This window comes from Pagrus major, chromosome 15 (genome assembly GCF_040436345.1).
Source record: "Pagrus major chromosome 15, Pma_NU_1.0".
NCBI classification, from domain to species: Eukaryota; Metazoa; Chordata; class Actinopteri; order Spariformes; family Sparidae; genus Pagrus; species Pagrus major.
Window position 1 is genome coordinate 27,187,185 of NC_133229.1, and position 23,839 is coordinate 27,211,023.

Below are 23,839 nucleotides of genomic sequence, written 5' to 3' on the forward strand. Positions count from 1 at the left end.
GTGCAGAGGCCTTTTGAAATGTTTTATATGTGTAGAACAAGGCTACTTTGTCTGCCTCTGTCGTACTTTCCTGACACACACAGAAACTTCAACACGCACAGAGATAAAGGGATGGCATCATTACCTGTGAGCACAGGCGGGTATGATGACATCCATATGCAATACCTCGCCATCCCATAATCCTATCTGTGTCTGTCTCTCTCATGCTCTTAAGATCTACATACAACACTAGTTTGTATAATTTTTATGAATCTCTTTAGAAAGACAAAGGCGTAGTTCATACAGCGTCCTTAGATAGAAACTAGAATGGCATTCAGAAGAGCGCATACCTCTGCCAAGGCCCAATAAATCTCATTTGTACTCACTCATAGATACCAGCCACCTTAATATGCCTGACTTTTTTCATCAAGGTCCATGCATTATTCTGAGAAATTAACAATATTGCATAATCTTGCAAAATTCCTGCTTCTGTCCCTTTATCAGGATCTGCACCAAAAGTTAGTGGGGTCTAGCAAAGAATATGCTTTTTAGCACGTTAACTATTTTTACAAATTATTTTTTTTGTTTGTCCATGCTGTTTTCGAACAGTCAAAGGACAATGTTACAGTTATTATATCTTTAACTTGACTCTCTCTTTCAAACTCGACACCAACTGAACAATGTTCAAGAGATGAACAGAGACAGATTAATTTACATGCCAACGTCCGGAACTTCGACATGTGCTTGGAAAGGGGGTGTGGATTAGCGTGTCCACCCGGGTGTCATATTTCAGTCACTGCCAATTGAAACTGGAGCAAGAAAACAACCTGTGACTACTGTGGAGTCATTTGACTTGAAAATTGATGCCAGTTGTACCCTCTACTGAAGACAGAAGACAGACGTTAGAGGGTTTTCAATCTACAGCTAGTGGTAGTGGTATTTATTAGAAAAAGGCTTCATTGTTAAATTCAGCATCATGTTGTGCCCCGCTGGATCGCAGTGGTTGTCCTTTTCCGCATTTGTTTGGTCAAAACCGAGGCTAAGTGGAACAAACAGTCCACTTCCATTCAAATCAGCATCTCTGTGTGTTGTGATACACCAGGAAGTGTCCTTTCCTGATGTGTCACAACAGGCTTTGGTAAGCAAACACGGAATTAAAATAGGCAGAAAAGACCATTCATGTTTTGACACACATTCCCGTGGATTGTAATGCACCAGAGAGCGGCCGGTCTGACATTCGGGAGGTTAAAATTTAGGGTGAAAAGGTTGAATGGCAGAGGGAGCAGTGTGAGGAACAAACAACAGAGGCAGTGAAAAGACTAAGCATTTACATCACACTCAACTCATTTGTTAGCCGACTGTGTGTGTGTGTGTGTGGTGTATTCTCTGACCTCCTGCTGTGGCTCCCTGTGGGTCCGGCACACACACCATTAAAATACTTGTCCCCTTTACGGCAGTTGACTGTAGTGTTATGTAAATGAGTTACAGCTCCTCTCCTTCTCTGTTTTTACACAAAACTCTTTACTACTTTACTACTTTACTACGTTGTCTCTGACATCCACCCTCCACTTGTGAACGTTATTACCAACCACTGTCCTCCTTAATGATCGCCCTGCCTCCTCTGCGACCACCCAGACGATACTGTCAGAGTGAACCTTCAGCTTCCAGAAAGGTCTGCCACACTCAAAGAAAAAATAGTTTTGAACTATGTGGACGATTGTGAAACATTTCTAAATATCAACCTTGTGTTCAGCTATAGTTAATAAAGAGGTTTTTGTTGGAGGCACTCTTAAGATGTTGGTGCTGTAATGAAGGTGGCTGTTGGCCTAATTTGGGACTGTCGATGAACATCTGTGGCCTTGTTGGTGACTTTTTGCCCAATTGAGTGTGAAGAATTGGTGGCGGAGCCCGTTGAGAGAAATCACTTGAGAAGAACTAACGAGAAGATTAACAACAAAAGGAAAGAGAAAAAAACCCTTGAACCTGTCACTATAGTATTCATAATTTCACACATTTAGTTGCAGTTTCTCCTCATTATTTTGCCTTTGCCTCTTCACCAGTGCCATTTACTAATAGCAAGAGTGATGCAGACAATGCAGCTTTTACATAACAACGGTTTGTATATCCGGAGTCTTGCAGTTTCCCTTTTTGATTGACAAATATAGACGACTGCCAGCTGATGGTATGGAGAGGTCTTTCCACCCACACAGGCACACAGGCTAGTTGGCCGTCGGCTGTGGTTTTGCGGCGTGTTCAGGTGCAACTTGCTTTGTTTATCTGCATCAGTTTGATGTGTGCCTTTCTTACACTGAAAGCTGACATATATTTAATCTGTGATGGTCTGACTGTCACTACAGATGATTCCTTGTGCACAGCAATGCACATCTGCGTGACCTCTCCACAATACAATGAAAATGGGGACAATGCTGAAGAGGGATGTTGCTTGGCTTATATACGGATTTAGCATTTGATAAACAGCTTAGTACCTGAGATGGCAAGGTGAATGCAAATGTCACACTGTATGTTGAGCTGCCAGAGCTTCTAGTAGACAAACGTGACGCAGTATAAAGTGCCCTTTTCTGTCACTGTGGAGACGATCAAGGTTGTGATGATCTCTACAGCCAAACTTGCAGAAAATTTCAAATTTCTGCTTCAAAAGCCTGTGTGCGTTTTCACTGAAAAAAACTTTATTTTGTCGTAACATTTAACAAAAGAATGCAACTTCTCTCTCCTCTGCACAGTATCCTGAGTCTAAAAGTGGTTTAGTAGAGACGTAAGAAAAAAAAGAAGAGAACGGGAGGGGGGAGTCTGAGGGTCAACGAGTGAAGGAAAGAAGTAGGAAAGAATAAAAAAGCAAGAGAGTATGTGAAATCTGAGAAACAGTGGTGGTGACTGAAACCCAGACTTTACTTAGCATGTCCAACCAATCAAGAATGCCAGAAATAGCCTGGGTCTGTTTTGCCAAAACCACACACACGCTCATGCACACTGGAGAACTGGGGGCCACGTCCATGGAAAACTCATCAAATTAGGAGTCTGAGGAGGCCAAAAAATACATCTGGGGAGAAAGAAAGAGAAAAAAAGTCGAAATGGCATCCCCTCAAAGCAGGTAGATTTAGTGTGTGTGTGATTGCTGTCAGACTAAGTTTGTCTCGACAGAGCTGTTCACAGCTGGGGAACTGGCAACTCGCACTCATGCAAAGATTGTCCCTTCTGCCATGAACGAGCCGGGCCTGCACCACTAAAATTTCCATTACTAGTTCTCCTTTTGCCTTGCTTCCTTTTTTCTATTCTTTGTCCTTCCTTGCTCCCATTCCTGTATCTTTCCTTCCCCATTTTGTCTCCATTTTTATACATCTGTTGTTTTTTTCATATGAACTAAGAGGCCTACAAAATGCTGACTGTAGAGGAAACGTTGACTGAAGCTGGGATATTCCTTTACATTATTTTTAAAACATCTAATCTAAGTCTAATCTGTCTTTGAACTTCCCCAAAGCTGGAAACAACCTTTCCACTCCCAACTGCAGACATTTTTTCCAGTCTCCACTACTCTCGTGGGCTGAAAATGTGTCTCATCAAGAACTAATAAAGCGTTTCACGTCCCCCCCTGTCTTTCCCCACCTGTACTCACCCTAATACGCTCTTATCTTGCAGCTGAAAAGCTTTTCTACTTCACTGCTTTGCTCTCATTTCTCTGCGGCGGCTCTGATTCTTGCACTTCTTACCACTCAGCATGCTGCTGATGTTTGTAATCTAGGAATTTTACCATATTCTGCTTTTGCTATAAGAGTGTCAGTTGCATGTGTAAGAGGTACACACTCAGACGTTGGACAGGAGATCGTTTTCAGGGGATTCAGCGAGACGTGTAGTCCATCTGGTGGATAGAAAAGCTTTGATAGCCGATCCACCATTAACTGGAGTGTTTACAGTTCAAGGCACCTGTGTTAATGGTGAGATAGGGAAGCAGGTATAGAGGCTTTGACTGTATTGGCAGATTGTGATTGAAGATTGTGTGCGTGTTGAGGCTACGCCAGTGACCCGAATCATACAGCTCTGTTTGTCCGTCTCATTCAGTCTCTGTCTGTCTGCTTATCTCCCTGCTGTCTGTCTGTCTGTCTCTGTCTGTTTGTGTCTGTGCCTCCAGGCTGCCATCTTTTATTGTTCTGGACAGATAAAGAGATTGGGTCGCATTGAAAAGAGGGCCTGCAAAATAACTCACGCACACACATGGATGCATGAACGGCCATGCACACACACACACACACACACACACACACACACACACACACACAATCAGATGTTTCTTCGGATGAAAGGGTCATTGTGGTGGCGCAGCTACAAATCCTGGCAGCACTCAACAGCTAAAACACACACACACACACACACACACACACACACACACACACACACACACACACACACACACACACACACACAACACAAAAATTCTTGTTGGACAAAACGCTCCTTGTCTTAAAACCTGAGAGCCCGACCAGTCTAAACACACACACACACACTGCCCGGCACACATGCACGGGGGGCTCAGAAAGGTGGATTACCCTCATTTACAAATGTATGGCTTTGTGACTGACCCATTAGCAAAACTAGTGGGAGCACAACCTGATGAATTATTCAGCGCCTCCTTAAGGGTTAAAACAGGCGGAAAATATGCTTGTTAAGATCTGAAAGCGCAGACAGAATACACTTTTAAAGAGGGGAAAAAAGAGACAAAACACAACAGAGAGGAGAAAAGACGAGAAAGGGAAATAATCCTTGTTAGAAGTTTCACAAGTGGAAAATATGAGATTTCTTCTATCAATCAAAGTGAAATTATTAATTGTAAAATATACAGCGCTGCACGAGTGCACATTCAAAAGCTGAAAAGAGGAAAGCAACAAAAGAAGAATATTTTTCAATATGTTCCTGACGAAACACCATGAATTATTCAAAGCGTCCTTACAAGTGAAAACGGGTGGAAAATACACTTGTTACGAGTTTCTTCAGATTTTAAAGAACGCATAAAGCAATTATTCTGAGATGTTATACAATAGAAAAAAATGACAAATCATCCAAAAGCCTCACTGAGATTTAAAAAACGTGTAAGAAAAATGATGAAAGATGATAATATTTGTGGCTACTTCTATGAATATCTGCCAGTCATGCTGGGTACTATTTACATGTCAGAGACAGAAAATATACTTCTGAGCAGACACATGAATGAGCAGAAGAAAATGACACATCCCCTCCATAAAGAGCGCAGATCAGAAAACCTCCTGATGATTACATGACTCAGTGGCCTTGGAGAGCGAGGTAAATCAATCAAAAAACAAATCTCTCCCCGACTCCTTCCCTCCTTCCCCTCCTTGTCTCGCTCTCTCCCTCCTCCCCTCCCATCTGTCCTAATCCACCCTCCTCCCTCCTACCATCCCCATCTTTTTTCTCTCTCTCTCTCCATCCCTCTCTTCCTCAAACCTTCGATCTTCCCTTTTCTGTATCCATCCAGGCGTGTGTAAGTGAGTGTGTCAGGCCTGGTTTGTGTGTCTTTGTGCATCACTGCTTTAGACTAACAAACTCCCCCACCATCACCCCAACCACGTACCCTCCTTTCACACACACTCAAACATACAAATTCAAAAGGCTGGAGAACTTTTTTCGAGAGTCATGCCAGATGTTCCAGAGCCTCATATTCATACAACAACATCCCCTCACTTCTCATTTTCCTTCGCTGTCTCCTTATTTCTGCTATTTTGTCCTGCTTCCTCCTTTTTTCTCTCTCATCTGGCCTTTTGTTCATTTTTTCCCCTCCTCTCTCATCTCACAGTTTCCTTTATTGCTTTTACAACATCTATTTTTTTTCTCCTTATGTATCCTCCCTCCTTTTTGCACCATTGTACTCTTTGTGTCGCTCGCATCCTCCACTTTCCCACCCCATCCTTAATTTGTTTGGATGTTCATACTCCATCTTGTCTCCATTTCCTTCCTTTTTTCTCTCTCTCCCCACTTCCCCTTCCTCCCCCGTCCCTCTACTGTAAATGTAGTTCCCATATTCTCTATTCACTTTTAGCTCAATCAGCTCAAAACATTTAAAGGAACAGTAGCTTTTTTTTTTTGCTATTGAAGACTTGTTCATTCTCATTATTCCCCTAATAGTCTGGATATGGCAGATGTGGCAACGTTTTTTAAGATTTCCATCCTTCCTTTTTCACTCTGCTCCATCTATCTTCCTTCATGCTCTTTATAAGTTATCATTCATTCTCATTCTTTGGGTCTTTCTTGATTTAACTGACTTTATACTCCATTGATGCAGCCTCCACATACTTCCCACATTCTTTCTTTCTCTTGAGTTAATGGCATGTTTCTTTATTAACCATCTGCATCCCTATTCCCCTGCTTTCTTCCCTCATTTCCTCTCCTTTTTTGCATCATTTCTTGCTTTCCTTCCCTCAAAAGTCCCCCACATCCTCCTCCTCCTCCTCCTCCCTGTCATTCTCTCTGAGGCCTATTGATTCTCTACTGGGGCCCTTTTTCCTCCCTCAGCTGTCAGAAGGAGATGAGATCGTCTGATGTCCCCAGCCATGATAAACAAATTCTGTCTCCCACAAAACTCTTTGGACTACAGAGCACACACACCCACAAACTTAAATGCAAAACAGATGGGAGGAAGAGAGAGATGATCAGAAAGGCGAGATGGAGGAAGAGAGGGGGGGGGGGGGGGGGGGCGATTTGCACACCTATTCATTTTTAACGTCTCTTGGGGTTGCAAGCTGAGGCAACGCTTTATTATGGCACTAGTCTTTATTTATATCTCTGGATCCGTTTCTTTCTGCCTCTTTACCTCTATCGCTCTCCTCTAACCATCCGTTTTGCATTTTCTCTTCCTACATACATCTTTTTCCTTTCCATATCTCCGCTTGACGTCATATTTTAATCATTTTCAGTACTTTATACGAGTGACTTCATGAGAAGTAATATGCCGAAATGTCTGGCAGCATCTTATTATTCACTGCAGTGCATCAGTTCAGGAACTGGCTTGGTGTAGTTTTATTTCCCTCCATCCAAAAACTCATCTGATCCCTGCTTTCCCTTCCTTTTCCTGCCCGAACCATCCCTCCAATCTTCATTGTCCATTTTGCATCCTGCAGAGCTCCTTTTTTTTTTTGCTTTCCCCATCCTTTTATCCCCCTGTCCAGTCACACTCCCTCCTCAATCTATCCATGCTCCCAGTCCTCCCTCACTGCCAGCCTCTATCCGTTCGTCTGTCCCACCTTCTCTGATGATATGTCATGGTGATTGGCAGCAACTAATTGGTTTAATCCCACCCTGGGGGCTTGTGGCTCTATGGCTGATCTGGATACAGCTGTCCCATTGTCCAACAGCTGACACTGTGACCCTCTGAAGCCAGTGAGGGAGGGAGAAAGACGAGGTAGCGAGATGGACAGACAAGGATGCATATATTTACAAGACTAAATTCTTATTTTCGTTGGACTAGCGTATCCTTATGGGTGCATTTAAGTAGAAAAGTATCATTTCGAAAGGTTAAGTTGAAGGAAAAGCTTCATTTTGTTGGAAGACTTCTTGGTCAGTTCTTTTACGGCACAAAAAAAACATCCAAGTGTTGTCATATATCAAGTCATAGCTATATTTTCTGACTCTCATCTCCAACAGCGAGTTGATACATGCACCACTGTAGTGCCCACATATCCCCACCTCCTCCACGAGTAAATTAGCTTGGATGCTGTTTTTATTAACATGCAAAACACAAGCCTTGTTATATTTATCTGCTAATAAAATCTTAAATGTTGTGCCCTCGATGTTTTCTTCAAATTGGACCTTTAAAATGTATATATAGTATACAGTTGATTGTGACACGGTCTGTGTATTCCTAAAATGTGGCAACCAACTGCTAAAATAACGGTGAGGGGAAGGGCCAGGCATATGTCAGAGTCAGAAAAACAGAGCTTGATGGAGACCTCTGTACACCGGGAGCAGCGCTTCATCAAGTGGTTTGACAGACGAGTCTCTGGCTCAAAGGTCAACACTTCTTTCACTGCAATATATGTGCATCAACAACCATGTGTCCAGTCACAGTGTCCTTGAGCGAGACAGTGAGTCGCTTAGGTTGGGATGGAAGAGAGGGAAAGAGGGAGGGAGACAGTCGCCCAAGAGACGAAAGAAGCAGCCCTAAGCAGACCCAGATTAGCTCTGCTCTATTGAGGAGGCAAGGGGCAGAACACAGGGTGTTAGTGGTTGCCACTAAGCCTTTTAAGACCACCCTTCAGCCTGGGATGTACACCCCCCTCCTCCCTTTCCCATTTATCCAGTCGCTGACACTCCGTTTACATTGACATTAGCCCATGGAGACCTTAGTGGCCATACATGCAGCCTCAATGGCAGGTCATGATCCGTTCACCTAACAGTCATTAGTGGTTTAATAGCTTTGAATCAGTTTTTTTTAATTCATAATGATAAAGTGCAATAATGGGTTTGATTTCAAAGCACGATGTGCATCATCAAATGCTTCATTTCCTTGTAAGTGAAAGCCTCGGGGTAGCCAATAACTTCATTCATATTTAATAGCGTGTTCGTCTCTCATGTCAGCTGTTCAGTGTTGGACATCTTAACACGGATAAGAATATAAAATTAGGAGCTAGGAAATAAACAGTCAGAGCCTTGTTTTTCTTATGGTTGTACTTGAAAACAAGAAGCTAGATTATGTATCACAGTGTGGTTGGATTCTCAATGGATTCGACCTTTGATCCTGGTGCTAATAAACCAAACACCTCGCTTTACCGCACATGCTCGAACAGATTCATTTCAACATGATATTGATCTGTATGTGACATTACTTGGTAGGTGCAGCTTGTCAATATTCACATTTTTCAGCGAATGTTTTGACAATCTTTGACCTTTTTAAAATAGCCATTATTCTCATTTTTGTAATTGCTAATACATGATTTTTCATTTAAAAATTGTGTGGATGAATGAGTTTTGGAGAGTTGACGGGAACAGGCAGTGGGCAGGGAGGTAAGAGGTAGAAATTGATCAGCAATGTAACGGACCATTACCCCTACCATGCATCTGTAATGACCCTAATTACCCCCCTGAATCATCCCCTCCCACCCCCTCACCCGCGAACCGCCGACAAACACTCGACTCAATGACAAACTGGAGGACACAAGGGTCATTGTGCCAAACATCCTCCCCTGCAAAACGATCCCCCTCTGCTCTCACCCTCCATTCTCATCTCCCTCCTTGTTTTCTGTTCATCCCTCTCCAAACCAATGCACGGACGCGCGGGATACTTAATAATAACCCCCGTCTTCGAGCCCCTCATGATTGTTGGTGCCAAATCCCCTCCCTTCTTTCTCCAGGTTGACACAGAGAGGCCTTTGTCGTCCTGAGCTGTGATCACATACCTCAATAAGACTGCACAGTTGGTTCTCAAACTTCCCCCTGACTGAAGACCCCCAATATGAATCACATATCTCGACAAAGCTGAAAAGTAGTTCCTTGTACCAATGCACCCTCCGAAACCGATGGAAAAAATACTTGCCCCCTCTTTTTTTTAACATTTGATTGTCCAAATGTTTGTTAGTATCAAAACATGTATTTTGAAATCGGATCAAGAAAAGCATTCGCTATTTTCTGAAGGAAATGGCTTTAAAATTTACATCTTCACAATATCTCCCATCTGTTTGTCTCTGTGCCCATACGAATGTTTAAAATGTCTCACTAACTCGCATTACGTCCCCTCAAAAAGGTAATTTCTTGTGAATAGCACCATCATGACTTGCCGTTTAATATATCTATACCTGTACTCAGCAACACTGTGCGGTTAAGTGTCCTCAAGCATCTGAACCTGCTCCTCTCCACTCAGTATACATCTCTTGGAATAAAACCATCAGATAAATACTGTATCTGAAAGATAAACAGAAAATGGAAATCCTCATAAATGAAAAGGACTCTTTTTCTCGCCTCTAAATGTCACAGCAAGATATTTTCTTTGATATATTTCCTTTCATCTTGAGAGTGAAACCCGGTGACACGCGGCTCTTATTGCTCTAAACTGCTCTTAAATATTGGTGCATTGCCTTGTTGAATAAAATATTAGCATGCTCTGTGAATAAAACATCAGGACTATTTTCTAATATAAAAAGGTCAAAACAGCTGTCTAGACAAGCGGTGATGTATTTAGCCTTGTATGCCCGGCCCTGTGCACACACAACACACACACATACAACACACACACACCTTTGCCCCATTATAACAGTGTACTTATAAGGACTTCCACAGTTTAGAGTCACTTCACAAATGCCTACTTCAAATGCTGCATTTAAAAGTTTAAGTCAAAACTAAAACCCTGTTTGCTGTCTGGAAGAAGTCCCAGGTCTTTCTATGGCCGTGGAGACACCTGGTTCTAGTAAAGATAAGAGCACGAGGCGATATGCATGCTTACAGTTAGTCACACACTCACGGAGCTCAGGGCGACCATGCATATCTAACCTTTAGGTGAGATGGACGCACGCGGACAGACGGCCTGAAACGACTTTTATTTGTTGTCCTGGCAGTGCAGACGCTCACGCGCACGGGCACACAAAAACACGTACTTTACATTGACCTTGCATGGTCAGCTGTAGCACTTGTATGTGAAAACACACACACACACACACACACAAAAACATGTACACACTGTGACCTTGTTTGTTCAACCTTGCCAGTAGAATATAAACAACGTTGATGGCACTTGCTTTCATAACATCACAATAAAAACACACATGGCCATGACAAATCTGATGTCACTCCGCATAAACATTGAAAACGCATACAATGTATGAAAGTGGCTCAAAGCAACTGCGACTTCAGTGGGTTTAAAAATAACTCCTGCTGGATTATCTGCATACATTTCAAATAAATTGCAATGATAACCACTGCCTTCTTATAGTCCACTAAAAAAACATATACATACACGGTTATTGTAAACATCCAACATCTAATGGAGTCATCCTTTCTGAGTCTCAACCACCTAAAAAATCTGGTTGGTGTTCACGACCCAAACCCGCCGCTACTGGTACTTTCGATTCACAACATCCCAAAAGTGGCAAAATGAAAAAAGATCTCAACACATCTGATGACTCCTGGAAATTATGTTGGACGCCCTGACGTCTCTTGACCCCCAGGTTGAAAACCAATGATCTAATTAAACATATTGGCCTTTTTTGGCATCAAGTAGAACTCCAAAACTCCTGCAACCTGAAACATTCACTCATATTAATACCCTCTAAAAGTTATTTGGTACACATCTTGAGGGGGAAGTTAAGAGAAACTGACTTAAAGCAACAAAATGCAACTTCCTGGAGATTATTCCTGGTGAATACTCTTGATCTGGGTTAGTGGCTCGGGCGGACGGTTACTACAAGCCAACAATGCTGCTTTGAGTCACACCACTGGATATTTTGGGGACATTTCCAGCCATTTTTGAGGCTACCAAAACTGGCTATTTTTCACAGGAAGTCAGACTATCTCGAACTGTGATTGTGGCGACCAAAACAGGTATTTTAAGCCAAACAATGATGTTTTCCTAACCCTAACCAAGTGGCTTTTGTGCCTGAACCAACCGGAGCATAAGTACGGCGTTGTAAAAAGAAATTTCAACCTAAACAAACATAAAGAAAAGTATTGTTTCAGCTTAACTCAGTAGTTTTACAGTAACGTACTTAGCTGCCATTTATGCTTTATACATGGATGAATGGCAGTGTGACATGTCATTATCAGAGACATGATCTGACTCGGTCCTTCCACCTCTTCCTATATATAACTAAGGCTTTCGATAGCTGAAATAACAATTAGCAGCCCTCGAGGAGACGTTATCTGTCGCTGCCTCTCCTATCACTGAAAAGGTCAATGCAGTCACAGCTGCAACTGTATCTGAGATCACGATGGACAGAGAATGAGAAATGGAGACGGCCTGGAAGAAGAGACACAGATAGAAGATAGAGAAGAGAGAAACAAGCAGATATACCAACAAAACCTTTGAGGACAGATGACAAAATAGAATAGAAGAACAAGCCAGAGAGGTCACTTTAAGGGCTGTTCTTTAAGTCCCTGAGTCACGGTCAGGGATTAAGGCATAGACCGAGCACAGAAATATACTGGAGTCAAGCCGCTCGCATGGAAAAAAGTGAAATTAATACTGTCCGGCGAAGAAGAAGCAGTCATATTCAATCATATTACACCATTATAAGTGTCACGGTCAATGAAGCACGACTAGAGAAAGACAGAGGGAGAGGAAGGAGAAAGATTTAGAAGGACAGGGAAAAAAAAAAGGAGGAAAGACGCAGAAAAGGGAGTGTGGGAGATAGTGAGAGTGAGAACAGGGAGAGAGGAGGGACAGCGGAAAATGAAGAAACACACATGAACACAAAGAGACAGAGGGGAGCGAAATGGACGAGGTTATTATGGTAAAGAGGTCAACCTTGCAGTAATGCTCTGTCTTGTAGAAAAGAAAATAGGCTTTTTTTTGTGTGTTTCACTGTGCACTGTTATCTCAATATCTCTCTGTGTATGTGCACGCAGTCGGACCGTCATCTGCCACTGCGCCATCACGTCGGATTCTGTAAAGCTTGCGCTGTTGTTTGTGTGTTTAGTGTGGGACTAAGACTGGAGTTACATAACCTCAAGGCTTCTTCCTTGGCAACAGAATATGTGAAGGTACACAGAAGACAAACATGAATAAGCTTCAGAGATTGGGATGGGAACGAAAAGATTTTACCAATACCCGATGCCATGATTGATTGTGCTTACTTGTCATATTCTTTATCAATTCTCTTACTTTATTCCTGATAAGTTTTCCTGCATGGCACGAATGTTATTATAACATAGGATATTTACCCTCAGTCAGCCGTGCTGCTCGGTTAGGAAGCATCGGCACTCGGGCGTAGAGTGTCAAATTATTGCATTCCTAGAGTTTAAGTGTGAAAGAAAAGAGGGTAACACCTGCACACTTGAGGTTAGATATGGCGGGAGCCTTCCGTCCGTACTCTGCGTTCATGTTGTCCTTATTTCTGCATGTTTTCTGAAAGCTTACAAATACGAAGCAGAGCCTCCGATGATTGTGAGGGGCAGTTTAGAAGTGTAGCCAATAGTTAAAGCGAGGCGGAAGTTTTAGAAATGGCGGACCTTTTTGAGGGGAGGTTACGCGAGTTAAAACATCTGTTTTAAACAACTGTATGGGCACAGAACAGGAGGAGATTGGACAGGAATTAAATGTGAGATGGCTGATTTGACTCTGAGCGGCGCCCTCTAGTGGTTGTACTGCTTTGCATCCATGCCAACGCGAAGGATGCATGGGAGTATGCGAGCAGTGAGGGTTGTATATCGTTTTAAACGGGCGTATATTCTTTGAGCGTTAAGTGAGCATAAAATGAGCCTTTACTCCAGGCCAAAGAAGTTTAATGAAGGCAGCATTTTGAATCCCTCTTGGATCTGCATTAGGTCAGACTGTTAGAAATATGGAGAACCACAACCATGATGTATAAATATGGATGGTTTTTACCATTTTTCAAACACCAACCTGATCAAGGTCAGAGTCGGTACCCTCTCTTCATTCACATTATTTCCTGATAGCCTCGCGCCCACGAGATGTGCGTATATAACCAGCCTACACTTCTTCATTCCTGGAATTTAAGCCCACGTTGTGTAGAAAGATGTTTCAACATCTTTCTACTCTTGGAATGATCATTTTACAGACAACTTGCACTGTTGTCATTTTTCTTTGTGCAATGAAGCCACCGTTTCTTCCTCTCTGCCACGACTACTCCTTGCTGAATTGTTCCAGCATGAGGAGAAAAACATACCGGCATACATAAAAAGGACCTTGTAGGTATATGATTCTGATGGATCGGACAAATTGGAACCGGCTTTCAACTGCAACCAGTTCTCAATTTCAGCACACTTTCATATCGACGGAGCTGAATCAAAGCTCAGTTTTTTTTGTGGTCACATTAGAAAACATACATCATCCATGCATTCCTCTTTGATGCTTAATTTAGCAAACATCATACCACGTGATGATATAGAGAGCTGTTGTAAACTATGTTACATATCGGCAGTGTTCGGGTTTATTTTTGGATCCTTTCTCAGGTGAGAAACTGCTCCGTTCATCCACAGCTCAGTCGGGATAAACAGAAGAAGAGAGGAGGGGGAGAAGGCGACGCGAGGTGAGCCATACTGAAGAGGACAGGCGAAGAAAATAGTAGGAGGGAGGAGTGATGAGAGGAGAGGGAGGAAAGAGGAGAGAAGGGATGGAAAGAGAGGACGAGAGAGGAAGAGACAGGAGAGGATGAGAACTACTAGATAAGTCCCAGTGTGATCAAAGCAGTACTTTGACATCAAGAGCAGGCCTTGCCAGCAGACTGACTGGTTAATGTTCGAAATGCACATACAGACTTTGAAACATTAAAATATGTGCGACTAAGAAGCCTCTCCTCATATTTATCCAAGTGATGCTGATATGCACAGTAAGATCGGCTGTATTTCGTACCATTTTTTAACTTATTATGGTTCGGATCTGATCATCTCATAGCTGTCCACAAAGACTAGTTCTGATCACCTGTGTCTGATGACTTTCATTTGCTTTAAACACAGGTAAGTCATGAGTACAAATCCCATTACCTTAACACCCACTCCTAGCATACGACAATGCACCGACAAGAATGAGCTTCTTCTGCTCTCAGGCAGACTGAAAGAACCAGAACCATACAACAGCAGACAGGACAAACAAAACATTCTGCTGCTTGAAAAATTGGTTGCCATGACTCAATTTTTGCCACATTTCTCAAAATAATACAACCCACAAAGTGATTTTTACCGGTAAATCAGCTCAAATGTTAGCACCATTACTCCTCTGTCTCCTTGGAGGCGACGACAGAAAACACCGAAGGCTTTTTTATTTGGGAGTGAGGAAACTCAACCCCATAAATAATGAAGTTAGAAAAAAACAAAGCAGAGACTTTAAAAATGGAGATGAGGCCACTTATTTCCAGTGAGATAGTTTTAATAAATAGGCCCCAGAACTCCCCCTCCCCGCCCCTCACCATGACATCGGACACCACACATCATAGCAATTTGTGGAGCATTCTGCCTCCGAGCTATATGTTAGGGATGTTCATTATGCAGCTATTTCCGTCCACTGTGCGCCACGTCGTCAATTTAATTTCTCACTTTCTCGTTAGTCTGAACTGTGGCAGAAACAAAAGGGGAGAATGTGCAGGGAGGGGACTTATGATGAATGTTCCTGGCCAGACGGAGGTCACAGTTACATGGTTTTCAGACCGTGGAGCCACCAGGATGCCATTTTTTTTTTTTTAGTTAAACTATCTATCAGTCTGTTTATCTGCTTGTCTCTTCATGCAGAGTCCTCTATCCAACCCCGCTCATAATCAGATAAGCTCTATGCAGCATTTGCTGTTTTGGCTGACCAGTAAGGCTGTTTATGTGCGTGCGTGCGTGCGTGTGTGCGTGTGTGCGTGCGTGCGTGTGTGTGGTCGTTTCTTTCTTTTCGACCTCATGACAGGTTGCTGGGGCCTCTGGTTTCGACATCACTGTGTGTGTCTGTGTCAGCACGTGCCCTGCAAAATAAATCCTGTTTCCAGGTGATACACACCTTTTTTTGGAGCCGACCTGTCAGCTGCTAACATGGATAAAACACACACACAAATGCATGCGTGTCTACACACTGCGCAAACATAAACACAAACAACACACATTGTACCCCGAGGCAGTAGCCGTCTGTCCATAGAGTTCACCTTTACAAATGTGTTCCATCAGCAAAATTAACTTGCTACAATTAACATAACCGTGTTAATTATGGTAATCATCAACACACCGCCTGCAAACACACACTCAAACCTGTGTGTGTGTGTGTGTGTGAGTGTGAGATTCACCTACTGGCAAGCTTAGTGGAGAGAAAATGATGGAGGGAGAAACAGGAGGATGGAGGTGACGGAGAGGGAAGGAAGGAGTAGGTGAAAGAGGTTAGTTGATAATGATGAAGAGAATAAATCAAAAAAGATTGATAATCAATATAATTTTGAAGTCGTTTTGAGGACATCAGCTTGGGTTCTCTTTGATCAATGATAAATGTCATCCTTGGTTGCAGAAAATGGGGAAAGGATAGTGAGGAGAGAAGAAAAGAGGTGAGACAGCTGTGAATGACCGCTTCAGTGGTGGCTCCAACGAGAGAAAGAACACACACACACACACACACACACACACACACACACACCGTTAATTATTATTCAGAATAATGAGAAGCAAACGACTCATTAAATCTCTCCTTGACCCGCACGCTCAAACTCGCCTCTCTTTCCTCCTTCCTTTCTGTCTCGCATGGCTCGTACTGTACTTCATACGAAATCTGTCAAACCAGAAAACCCTTTCAGCTGTGAATTATTAATCGGCATTGACAAAACTCCCCAAAAAAAGATCCACCGACCCCAATCTGGAGCAGTTTTTATACCAAACTGATGAAAGAATGCAGACTGAAAAAACCTCCTGAATTCATACACAAGATGAACTTTGTTCTCGACCTTCATCCCGTTTCTCCTCCGTTGTTTTTTCAGTGTTTCTCCCTGCTGAATTCTGCCGGCCGACGTAAAGAATGCAGTTAAAATTGGTTGTAAAAAAAACAACCTTGCTTTTCTTTTCTCTCATGTGACCGGTGTCATGAGACCACAAACCACCTGACTGCACCTAACGACTGTCAGGGAAAACAAATTACACTGGATTACACAGATATGCTCTCCCTAACACACACACACACACACACACACACACACACACACACACAAATCTACAGAGTACACTAGCAAAAATCACATTGGCTTTGCATTTGCTACCACATATGGGGTTGCATTCGCGGTAGAGAAATGCAAAGGGACACACACATGCACACACACACATACACACAAAAACACCAGGTGCTCGGCTCTCTATCTGGAGTAATCAATTCTCATTCTAATCCGATCAATACCCCTGTCAACACCACATTCTGATCATCAATAGTGAAATCGATTAAATCGCCCATTAATCTTGAATTAACATTGATCCGGCATCCTCCGTTATCACAATTACACCGCAGCCTTATCGTCTGGCAGTAAATCTCCTCTCTCTCTCATGGATGGGGAGAAAAGGTCACGCGCTAACTGAAGAGCAGCTACTCCTGACAAAGTTTTTAATATTAAAAAGCCAACTCATTTGGACTGCGGCAGCGTCTGGCATTGTGTTCCCATGATGAGAGGTGGTAAAATGCCAAATTGATGCTGAAGTGTTTCTGTGCTTTTTTAATTTCTGTTGTTCTGTCGATTGCTTTAAGTGGTGTCCTTGCTGTTAGCCTGTTTGCGGTGCTGTTTCTGTCTCCGAGTCCGTCTGTGCATCCATCCAGCACGCGCTCACTTAAATGACTTCGATGTGACTTTCCTCATCAAACAAACGCGAACACGGGACATATTCATGAACAACACTGTTACCGGTTTGTTTCTGTGCCTGAAGATGAAAAGCATTTTTCAGCTATACTGACTTCAGTTTGATGTGTAATTTATTCTGTTTTTGTCCTTTTCAGGGTTACGAGGAGTGGATTAAAATCCCAGCATGCATTTAGTTAAATGCAGGGTGGAAAACTGTCAAAAACACTGAAAACACAGATAGGAAATCATTCACTTTGAAGCTGCATAAGATTACCCACATTAGACAACATGTTGTCTGACATACTCTAACTCTAATTCGGCTTGAAATATGAAGATGACACAGTTTTGAGCTTCTGAATGATGAAAGAATGACTTTAAAATGTCTGTCTAGGCAAAATTTGGACTAAAAGACCAAGACATTGGCTGAATTTATCAACTTATTAAAACCTTTTTTTTCTGTTTTGGACCTGTGGGTGATCTAGCTTCTCCAGTTCACAGGCGTGCCACTAGAATGTAAAGCAATGGACTACTAAGTGAAACCACATGAGCACGGGAAAAAGAAAACATACAGACTGGATACTTAGAGGCCGAGGAAACTAAACCCTGGACGTTAAACTGTGAGGAAACTGTGTCAACAACAGTGAACCACCTGTGCTGTCTCAATCCTCCTCGCTCGCACCAATACCCAGAAAATCACTCCCCACTCCCCCCCCTCGCCCCTCGTTAAATGCAGACAAATCAGCCACTGTCTTTTTTTTTTTTCTTTTTTTTTCCTCTTGAGGGCAAGTAAAGAGATTAGAGGTCAAAAACACTAATTACCGACTCCGTCATTTAATCTGGTTGAGGCCGGAGATTAGAGTTATAATCCTATCGTATATACGGCTACAGGAAATTATAAATCAGTGTAACATCTACCTGGCTTCCCATTATGTTTGGAGAAGAGCATTGGGGTGGGTGGGTGGGGGGGATGAAGATGAAGAGCTGAAGATCAACGTTGGAAAGAAAAGAAAGTCGCCTGTTAAACTGATTGCCTTCTATCGAACCTGAGGACCCAGGGAGAGCAAAACAAAGTAGTGCAGAGGCGAAAGGAAGGAACCAACTCAATTTTCCCTCAACACCCCCCTTTTCTTTACTGCCGTTCTCCCTCTCGACCCCCCCCCCTCCCTCCCTCTCTCTGGGAGGTAATGTGAATCTGAAGGTAACAGAAGCCAGTCACGATGGACATGCTTATCCAGACAGACTCGACTTGTGTGTGTAGGGGTGTGTGTGTGTGTGTGTGTGTGTGTGTGTGTTTGGCCCCGTACAGATTGAATCCGGCGTCCCTGGGGAGCCTAACTACCTCTCCATCTCCCTGACTGGCCCTCTTAGAAAAGAGGGGAGAGAAGGGGGGGAGAGAAGGGAGCGAGACAGGGAGAGAGATTTGGAAAGAATTAGAGAGAAAGAAGGAAAAAAAAGGCAGAGCAGAGCTGTCGTGGCTGCAGCGAAGCCCAACAGCTCCCTCTGTCGTCACCTAGAATAGGTCTGGTACCTCTGTCATTCACCCCCCCCTCTTTACCTCTCCCTCTGTCTCCCCCCTTTTTTGTGTTTCGACTCCTCTTCATCCTCAGCTTCTCCCTTCTCTATCACAGTTTCAAAAAGAACTAGTTTACAGTGCCACAAGTTGTGAGAATCAGCAGCTGGCGCCTAATTAAATATAAATATAATGATTACAGTGTAATAAATTAATCCCTCTATCTTACTGCCTCCCCGCTGAGCTACGTCAGCAGTGTTTGGAGTCAGTTGTCTTTAAACTCATTCCAGTAGGCGAGGTTTTTTCCTTCAAAATTCAGTCCTGCTGCACATTTCTAAAAAAAAAATTAGGGGCAAATCAACACAACTGAGAGCACATCGTCTTTGAAAGTGGCTCACGGCCGGTCACAGTCCGACTTCTGGGTAAAACACACGACATAAGTATATCTGATGAATGTTTGATAAACTCTTAAACAACAACCCTCATCTGCATCTGTGTTTGTTTTGTCTGCAAAGTGAAGAAATAAGTTCCTTTTCTAAATGATGAAACACTGAGAAACATCCGCAGATCAGACAGGAAATGAGAAAAAGGCACTTTAACTGAACTCAATATGGGATTCTAATAACCGGATTCATCATCAACTTTCAAGTCCCCCCACAAACATAAAGCACTCTGTAATCTTGATCTTAACTTTTTTCACTGGCCCAGCTGTGTCTTTTCAAACATTCCTTAAGAAACGCACGTTTTTAATTACGTCTCTACAAACTATATAAACACATTCTGCCGTGAAGCAGAACATTTCCAACGCCAGCTCCCGAAAAACCGCTTCGATGAGTGATTCCAACAAATCAGACGACACTTCTGTGTCAGTTTCTGTGCGATTTCTTGGCTGCACATCAGTGAAAATATCTGATACCTCACCCACCCCGCTTTCATCTGTCATCCAAGCCTGGTTTCTGTATACCGCTCACCCTAAATAGCACAAAGATGTACCGGTACGGGGGGGGGGGGGGTCCTGTGTTTCTGTCCTGCTTTTATAAGGTATACAATCGCTCTCCCAGACATGAAACCACACTTTCCCCTTGAAAAAGGAGCCGTGTTCGCTCCTGAGATAGCTCAAGTGAAGACGAGCAGTTTTTCTAGCTGCAGGTCTCCTTTCAGCGGCTCTCATGAAAGACGGGAGACGAAATACAGTGCTGATAGAAGTCACGCTGCCCTCCTCTCCTCCCCCGCCTCCTCCTCATCCTCTGATAGGAGTCATGCTCTTCTTCTTCGCCTGTCCTGTCGTCTCTGCCCTCATCGTCTTTCCTGCCTTTTGATCCTCTCCTCTTTCCAAACTGAATTACTATGTGACTCAACTGCTTTAGCTGAGAAGAATTAATTAGCAAATTAAATCAACCAAAAGAACAAATCAAGGGACACTGTGGTGCTTTTACAAAAAAAACCCCTCTTTTCCAGAGCCACAGGATGAGAAGGCTCTGATGTTGGGCTCGGTCGTAGAGCGACTACGAGAAGCAGCGACTCAACGCTCGGAAAATAAGGGGGGGCATTCTTTTCCTGTGATGTGTCTTTTAAGTGGCCACTGAACCACAATGTAAACTTGCACAACTGAAAAAAGGAGGGGGAATTTCTGCTTTTCTTCTCTGTGTTGCTGACTGCTCGGTAGGCTAATTAGCAAAATGCAAGGGGCAGAAATAAACAGTGAAGCGTTGTCTGCAAAGCAACCACATAATAAGGAAATGTGGAGGAAAACCACAACATCACTGGAAACTAGAGGGGAGACAACAAAGCCTCTCGCCTGTGAGGATAAAACAGAAGAAGTTGCAAACTCTTTTTTTTTTCCTTCCATTTAACAAACTGGAGCTACAGTGCCTCTCAAGGACCTCTGTGTGCATATTTCTCTCCATTGTTGACTGCAGACCTTTTTTTTATTTTTTTATAAAGGCACTGCAAGAAACAGCCCTGCAAACCACAGCCTAGCCGGGGCTGGTAAGAACCCCCTGTCGAATAAAAACCCAACAACAGCAAATGATTTTTCTCAATGGCTCCCACAAGACTGAAGAGTACAGAGAGGGAGAGAGAGAGAGAGAGAGAGAGAGAGAGAGAGAGAGAGAGTCAGGGAGTGTAGGGCCAGGAGAGATGAAGGAGAGGAAGAGGAGCTGGAAAGAGAGAGAGAAAGAAGAGGGAGAGGTAGAGGAGAGAGAGGGGAGACATTTCATAGCGCAACAGTGTGGGAGACAGAAGAAGGGAAGGGGGAGAGAGATTATTGCTTGCTTGAGAGCAGCAATCTCGAGCTGTGCCATGAATACCAAAGACTGCACAGCCCTTCAGCTCTCTCTCTCTCTCTCTCGCTCTCTCTCTCTGTGCTCCCCCATTGAAAACGCAGCGGAATTGCAGCTGCCCAAATTATACACCGATAACTCACTTTACTCTCCGTTGAAAACGACTCGGCAGCAGCAGCAGCAGCTCAGCACTCCATCCATCCGTAATTATTCACCCCAAGACCAGCACACTCCAGAGACCCAACCAGCCTGGAACGCGTTTTGAGCAGATTTTCAATAGATGTCTGCGCAACAATTAAATAAATGATCTAATGTGGCCCTACAGGGGCGATAAGCCAAACGCACGGACCTAATTGAGTGCAGAATGAGCCTGAGTGAGCCTACGGGCGGGTGATCTGTATGCAATTTTTATGCAGTTTCACCGGCGCTGGCGCACACGGAAAGGGCAAGGACGCAGCGCCGGCTGAAGTATTCAAATGGACTGAATACTAAGAAACCGCTCGGACTCTGGAGGGTTTCACATTACGAGATCTTAATTCTACAAAGGGGATAATGAAGCCTGCGAAGAGACGCATGAGTGGGAATGAGAAAGGGAAAATAAAGAGCTTGTGGCTTCAGAAATACACTTTACTGACTGATCAGCTGATGAGGGAAAAAAGTAATCGGCCTCCAGAAAGTGACGACTGTTCCTCTTTTAGTAGGGAAATTAATTGTTGTAGTCAATGATGTCATTTGACCGTGAAACACACACACACACACGCGCACACACACACACGTACACATACACACGAAGCCTGTGTTACGGTGATCCAAAGAAAAGTTGTGCGTCGCCGTTACGCGGAGGCGCCGGGAGGCACAGCGAAGGAGCGAGCCTTCGCCGAGATTAGCCCCGACTATACGTGGCCAGACACACACAGATATACACACGTGCACGCAGACGCGCACGCACGCACCGACCAAAGGAGCGCAAATATGCAGACACACACTGCGCTGGAAATGTGATAGAAAAAAACACACACAGTGGAAACCGCACAAGTCCAACCGTCATCCAGCGGTTCCGAGGAGCGAAGAAAGTCCGCTCTGTTCCAGCTCATCACATACACCCAAATCTTCCCATCGCTAATGCGCAACGGCTCTGTGGGGTTTCCTCATCTCACACCCGATGTGCTCAAACACTACGAAGTCCGACATCCTCTCACTGTGACCTTTTCTAACATGTATGTGCAGTGTTCGTGCGGCAACCCCCTGAATTCATCCAGAATCTCCCCCCCCCCCACAGCATCCCGAGAGCAGAAAGCATTTCACTTCTCTCTCGCCTGTTTTACGCTCATTAAAGCCTCTGCAGAGGCAGAGAGAGACAGACTGGAGGGGGGGAAAGAGATGAATGGGACTGTGTCGGGGGGGAAAAAAATCCCAGTCAGTCCTTTAACTTAAGCGGTCCTTACCTTGGAAGTGAGAGACTCCGTGCGCAGCCCGTCTCTCCAAGGAAATTTCCCCCCAATACATACAAGCCAGCAGAGAAACGATCACTTCTCTCAACTAGTATTTGCTTCTTGTATCAGATGTCCAACACACACATCCACTGATTGAAAACCCAGTTCTTGCTGTTTGTGCGCTTGGAGAAGAGAGAGAGAGAGAGAGAGAGGAGGGGGAGAAAAAAAAAAACCCAAGGCAGAGCCGAGCCGGTTCTCCTCGAACCCAAAATGTTCTCTCTGCTTAATTTTTTATCCGCTGGAGCGCAGAGGCGAAAGATAACCAAACCAAAGATTACAAAAAATACAAAACAAAGATAGACAGAGCAGTGGTGCGTCTTGATTAAAGGTTCCGAGATCGAAGTGATGGAAGAGGAGGAGTGGTGAGGAGGTGGGTGTCAGGCGAGAAAAAGAGGGGAAATCACAGTAGCATCCCTCTCCCTCCTTCGGGTATGAAAATCCGGTACTGTCAGCGGCGTTTATCCGTCCTCCCTCCAAGAGCCTCGGAAGCGGAGTGAGGAGGGAGCTGAACGGGAGCGCGGCAGCAGCAGCGAGAGAGGGAGGGAGGGGAGGGAGAGGGGGGGAGGGAGGGAGAGAGAGATGTCGCTGCCGATGGAGGGCGTTGGAAACTAGAGTAACTCCTCTCACTTTCTCTCCTCTCTCTATATTCATTCTCGCCATACTGATCATATATTTTTTAATCGGATACTGTTTGAATAGCCTGTCACGGGACTGTGGGGATGAGCTGTGGCACCACAGGGGAACAATACAACCATCTGATGCAATAAGATCTCCCAATAACCGCTCTGACATCCACAGATCTGACTGAATATTATAGCAAAGGAGTGAGAAATATATTTATTTAAATGCATGCAGATGTTCCTGGTGTTCTTTGTAACATACACTGGCGTTGGTGTAAGATGAGGAGGTGTTTGGGTCACTTTGCGTCCCCATGATTTTCTCCACTGTGCACCGTCTCAGATCAGAGCCCAGACTGAGAGAGGCTGCAGCAGAAGGAGCCCCGCAGGAGGGAGGTAAAAAGGATGCAACAGTTGCTCTCTCCTCATTGGCTGAGAAGCTGAGGATTCAGAATCTCACATGCAGCCAATGAGAGGAGAGGAGGGAGGGGCAGCC

The 23,839-nt window shown here is 43.9% G+C and overlaps 1 protein-coding gene across 1 annotated transcript in view; it reads right to left on the reverse strand.

The window, feature by feature from the left end:
• The window catches only part of cdh11 (cadherin 11, type 2, OB-cadherin (osteoblast)), a 95,470-nt gene extending 72,742 nt beyond the window's left edge, over positions 1-22,728 (reverse strand). The window contains exon 1 of the mRNA XM_073482604.1: positions 22,679-22,728. The gene's annotated coding sequence lies outside the window, so the exon portion shown is untranslated. The remainder of the gene's footprint in view (positions 1-22,678) is intronic.
• Positions 22,729-23,839: the final 1,111 nt, after the last annotated feature.